Raw genomic sequence first — 6,000 nt, forward strand, 5'->3', positions numbered from 1 at the left:
AACCAAATTGGAACACCACCTTTCAACTTTTACAATGGCTAAAATTAACAAGACATGAAACAAATATTGGAGAGGATATGAAGAAAAGGGAGCCCTCTTACACTGTTGGTGGGAATGCAGGCTAGTGCAGTCACTCTGGAAAATAGCATGGAGGTTCCTCAAAGAGTTAAGAAAAGAGCTAGCCTATGACCCAGCAATTGCACTCCTGAGTATTTACCCCAAAGATACAGATGCAGTGAAAAGAATGGATACATGCATCCCACTGTTCATAGCAGCAATGTCCACAGGAGCTGAACTGTGGAAGGAACTGAGATGTCCTTCAACAGAGGAATGGATAAAGATGTGGTACATACCTACCATAGAATATTACTCAACCATTAGAAGGGATGAATACCTACCATTTGCATTGGCATGGATGGAACTGGAGGGGGTTATGCTATATGAAATGAGTCAAGCAGATAACAATTATCATATGGTTTCACTCATTTGTGGAACACGATGTATAGTGTGGAGGACCACAGGGGAAGGGAGGGAAAACTGAATGGGAAGAAATCAGAGAGGGAGACAAACCATGAGAGACTCTTAATCATAGGAAACAAACTGGAGGAGAGGTAGGTTGGGGAGCTGGGAAACTGAGTGATGGGTATTAAGGAGGGGACATGTGGTGATGAGCCCTGAGTGTTATATGTAAGTAATGAATCATTAACCATTACATCAAAAACTATACTTTGGCTAATGGAATTTATATTTAAAAATGTGAAAACTTAAAAGAAAGAAAAGAGGGATGCCTGGGTGGCTCAGTTGGTTGGGCAGCTGCCTTCGGCTCGGGTCATGATCCCGGTGTCCTAGGATCGAGTCCCACATCAGGCTCCTTGCTGGCCTGGGAGCCTGCTTCTCCCTCTGCCTCTGCCTGCCATTCTGTCTGCCTGTGCAAGCTCTCTCCCTCCCTCTCTCTCTCTCTCTCTCTGATAAATAAATTTAAAAAATTTTTTAAAAAAAGAAAGAAAAGAAACATGAGCTATTACAATGAATACAAAAATACAAAGGATCTTAAGAGAGTACTAGGAGCAAGTAGAGGCCAACACCTTGGACAACCTAGAAGGAATAGATAAGATCCTAACAAAAACCTAGAAAAACTGAACTGTGAAGGAAAAAAAAATCTAAACAAACTGATCACTAGTAAAAACATTGATTCAATAACCAAATCCTCCCAACAAACAAATGCCCAAGATTAGACAGTTTCACTGAGGAGTTCAACCAGACAGTAGAAGAAGTAGTAATACCAGCCATTGTCAAATTGTTTAAAAGATAGGAAGCAAGGGCATATGTCCAAACTCATTTTATGAAGGCAGCAGTACCCTGCTACCAAAACAAGATGAAGACGTTGCAAGAAAAGGAAAGGCCAATATCCCTCATGAACAGAGATGCAAACATCCTCAACAAATTATCAGCAACATCAATTCAACCACCCATGAGGAGAATCACACAACAGGATCCCATGGGATTTATTCCAGGGATGCAAGATGATTCCACATCTGCACATCCACCAATAGCATATACCACCTTAACAAAATAAAAGACAAAAATCCGAGGATTGTTACAATAGATGAAGAAAGAACACTTGACAAGATTCGATATGCATTTATGATAAACACTGTAAGCCATCTGGGTACTGAGGGAACATACCTCAACCAAAAAAAGACCCTGTATGAAAAGCCTGCAGCTGATGTTATACTGGAGGGTGAAATACTGAAAACTTTCCCACTACAAGCAAGAACAAGATAAAAATGTTCACTCTTACCACTTTCATTCATCATCATATTGAAAGCCCTCACCAAACTATTTAGACAAAAAAAAAAAAAAAAAAAAAAACCGATATGAAATCTAAATAGGAAAAGAAAATGGTCATTTCAAGAAATGGAGGTCCCTTTCTTCCACCAAGAGGATTGGTGCCTGAGCAAATGACATGATACTATATGTAGAAATCCCTAAACAATCCACACACACACACACACACACACACCTGTTAGAATAAACAAATTCAGTAAAGCTGCAGGGTACACTGTCAATATACAGAGACCTGTTGCATTTCTTTTTTTTAAAAGAATGTATTTATTTGACAGAGAGAGAGATAGATTACCAGCAGGGGGCACAGCAGAGGGTCAGGGAAAATTAGACTCCTTGCTGAGCAGGGAGCCCAATGCTGGGCTCATTCCCAGAACTCCAGAATTATGACCTGACTTGAAGGCAGATATTTAACTGACTGAACCAACCAAGTGCCCCAACTTGTATTTCTATATACTGATGGCAAACTTTTACCAAGAGAAATTAAGAAAGCAATGCCATGGACAATTACATTAAGAAAAAAAATCTTGGAATCAAAATAACCAAGAATGATAAAGACCTGGTATATTCAACACATGGTGGAAAAAGGCAAAAGAAAAAACATGCATATGTTGGTAGGTGAATATATGGGCCAAAGGTTTGGAATATAACACAAATAAATGGAAGCATATGTCATGCTCATTAATGGGAAGAGTTAATAATGTTAACATGTACGCTGTACCCAAAGCAATCTACAGATGTGATGAAATCCCTATCTGAATTCCAATGGCATTATTCAAAGAAATAGAAGACTGTCCTAAAATTTGTATGGACACAGAAAAGACCCCAAATACCCAAAGCAATCTTGAGAAAGAAGATAGAGTTCAAGATGGTGGAGGAGTAGGAGACCTTCATTTCATCTGAAAGGAATTTAGCTAGATAGCTACCGAGCCATTCTGAACACCTGCAAATTCAAGCAGAAATAAAAGAATAGCTTCAACTCTACAAACAAAAAAGTGACCACTTTCTGAAAGGTAGGAAGTACAGAAAAGTGAGTTCAAGTTGTTAGGCAGGAAGATAAACCATGGGGGGCAGGGAGCCTCCATCAGCCAGCTACTGCCAAGTGCTAAGGGCAAAGAGCAAAACAACTGGAACATTTAGAAGTCTGCTCTGGTGAGGGATGTCGCTCTGGAGGCTAAACAGGGGGTGGAACCCTTGAAAGGACAGTGTGAGGTTAGGATCCTCGGGGGTCCCAGGATGCAGAGCTCCCAGGTATCAGAGCAGGGAAGCCGGCTACAAAGAGTGAGCCCAGGAGTGGGCTCTAAGCTGGAGGTTGCCGTAAACTGTGATCCACAACACAGTCTGGCCACTGCTCTTTGAGAAGGGACCCAAGAAGTGGCACAACTGGAGAGAGTCCCTTTCCTCCACCAAGAGGAGTGGTGCCTGAGCATGCTGCAGGAGTCTTCTGGGTTTGGAGACTCCAAACGGGGTCAGCCAGAGATAGAAATGCTTGGTCACAAGTCTGATGAGCACAGAATGCAAACAGAGACCAGGGAAACATGAATAATTGACTGCTTTTCTGTGAGGGTACACTGAGGAGTGGGGCCCCAAGCTCTCAGCTCTGGGACGAGAGATTGGGAGGCCGCCATATTCATTCTCATCCCAAAAGACTGGAGTCATTCCCTGCATATTTTCAGACCACAATGCTTTGAAAATGAAACTCAATCAGAAGAGGAAAGATGGAAAGAACTCAAATACATGGAGACTAGAGAGCATCCTACTAAAGAATTAGAGGGTCAACCAGTATCAATTCAAGATGAACCTAAAAAATCCATGGAAACACAGGAGAATGAAAACACAACTGTTCAATATCTTTGGGATGCAGCAAAGCCAGTCCTAAGAAGGAAATATATCCCACTACAAGGTTTTCTCAATAACCAAGAAAGGTCTCAAAAATACAACCTAATCCTACACCTAAAGGAGCTGGAGAAAGAGCAGCATAGAAAGCCTAAACCCAGAAGGGGAAGAGAAATAATGAATATTAGAGCAGAAATCAATGAAGTAGAAACCAAAAGAATAGTAGAACAGATCAGTGAAACTAGGAACTGGTTCTTTGAAAGAATTAATAAGATTGATACATCCCTGGCCAGACTTCTCCAGAAGAAAAGAAAAAGATAAAATCATGAATGAAGAAGGAGAGATCACACCCAACACCAAAGAACTACAATTATAAGAACATATGATGGTAACTCTACATCAACAAATCAGGTAGTCTTGAAGAAATGGATGCATTCCCAGAAAATAGAAATGACCAAAGCTGAACAGGGAAGAAAAGGGAACGTGAAAAGCCCTATAATCAGCAAGGAAATTGAAGCAGTCACCAAAAATCCCCCAGGAAACAAGAGCCCAGCACTAGATGGCTTCCCAGGGGAATTCTACCAAACATTTAAAGAAGATTTAATACCTATTCTTTTGAAACTTTTCAAAAAATAGAGCTAGAAGGAAAATTTCCAAACCCTTTCAATGAGGCCAGCATTACCTTGATCCCCAAACCAGAAAAAGACCCCACCCAAAAGCACAATTACAGACCACTGTCCCTGATGAATACGAATGCAAAAATTATCACCAACATAGTAGCCAATAGAATCCAACAGTACTTTAAAAGGATGATTCACCACGACCAAGTGAGATTTATTCCTGGACTGCAAGGGTGGTTCGAAAACCGCAAATCAATTAATGGAATACACTACCTTAATAGAAGAAAGAACAAGAACCATAGGATCCTCTCAGTAGATGCAGAAAAAGTATTTGACAAATTACAGCATCCTTTATTGATCAAAACTCTTCACTGAGCAGGGATAGAGGGTACATACTTCCACATCATAAAGGCCATCTATGGGAAACCCACAACATCATTCCCAATGGGGAAAAACTGAGAGCTTTTCCCTTCAGGTCAGGAAGATAGCAGGGATGCCCATTCTCATCACTATTGTTCAACATAGTACTAGAATTCCTAGCCTCAGCAATCAGACAACAACAACAACAAAAAAGGCATCTGAATTGGCAACGAAGTCAGACTCTCACCCTTTGCAGACAATAGGATACTTTCTGTGGAAAACCCAAAAGATTTTACCCCCAAACTCCTAGAACTCATCCAGGAATTCTGTAAAGTGGTAGGATATAAAACCAATACACAGAAATCACTTGCATTTGTCTACAGCAACAATGCGACAGGAGAAAGAGAAATTAAGGAGTCCACCCAATGTATAATTACACAAAAAACCACAAGATACTTAGAATCCATCTAACCAAAGAGTCAAAGGATCTGTACTCAGAAAACTATAGAATAGTCATGAAAGAAATGGAAGACACAAAGAAATGGAAAAATGTTCCATGCTCATGGATTGGAAGAACAAATATTGTGAAAATGTCTATGTTCTCTAAACCAATCCACAGATTCAATGCAAGCCCTAACAAAATACCATCCTCATTTTTCACAGAACTGGAATAAATAATGCCAAAATTTGTATAGAAGCAAAGAAGACCCTGAATAGCCAAAGGGATGTTGAAAAGAAAACCAAGGCTGGTGGCAACCCAATTGCACACTTCAAGCTTTATTACAAAGCTGTCATTATCAAAAGAGCATGGTACTGGCACAAAAACAGACACACAGATAAATGCAACAGAATAGAGAGCCCAGAAATGGACCCTCAATTCTAAGGTCAACCAATCTTTCTCAAGGAAGGAAATAATATCCAATGGGAAAAAAGAAGTGTCTTTAATAAATGGTGCTGGGAACACAGGACAGCCAAATGCAGAATGAAACTGGACCATTTCTTTATATCATACACAAAAAATAGACTCCAAATGGGTGAAAGACCTCAATGTGAGACAAGAATTCATCCAAATCTCTGAGGAGAACAGAGGCAGCAACCTCTTTGACTTCAGCCAGAGCAAATTCTTGCTAGACACATCTCCAAAGGTGAAGGAAACAAAAGCAAAAATGAACTGCTGGGATTTCATCAAGATAGAAAGCTTTTGCACAGCAAAGGAAACAGTCAACAAAACCTAAAGACAACAAAGAGAACAAGAGAAGATATTTCCAAATGACATATCAGATAAAGGGCTAGTATCCAAAATCTAGAAAGAACTTAACAAACTCAACACCCACAGAAC

The sequence above is a fragment of the Mustela nigripes genome, chromosome 14 (assembly GCF_022355385.1).
Source record: "Mustela nigripes isolate SB6536 chromosome 14, MUSNIG.SB6536, whole genome shotgun sequence".
Lineage (NCBI taxonomy): Eukaryota > Metazoa > Chordata > Mammalia > Carnivora > Mustelidae > Mustela > Mustela nigripes.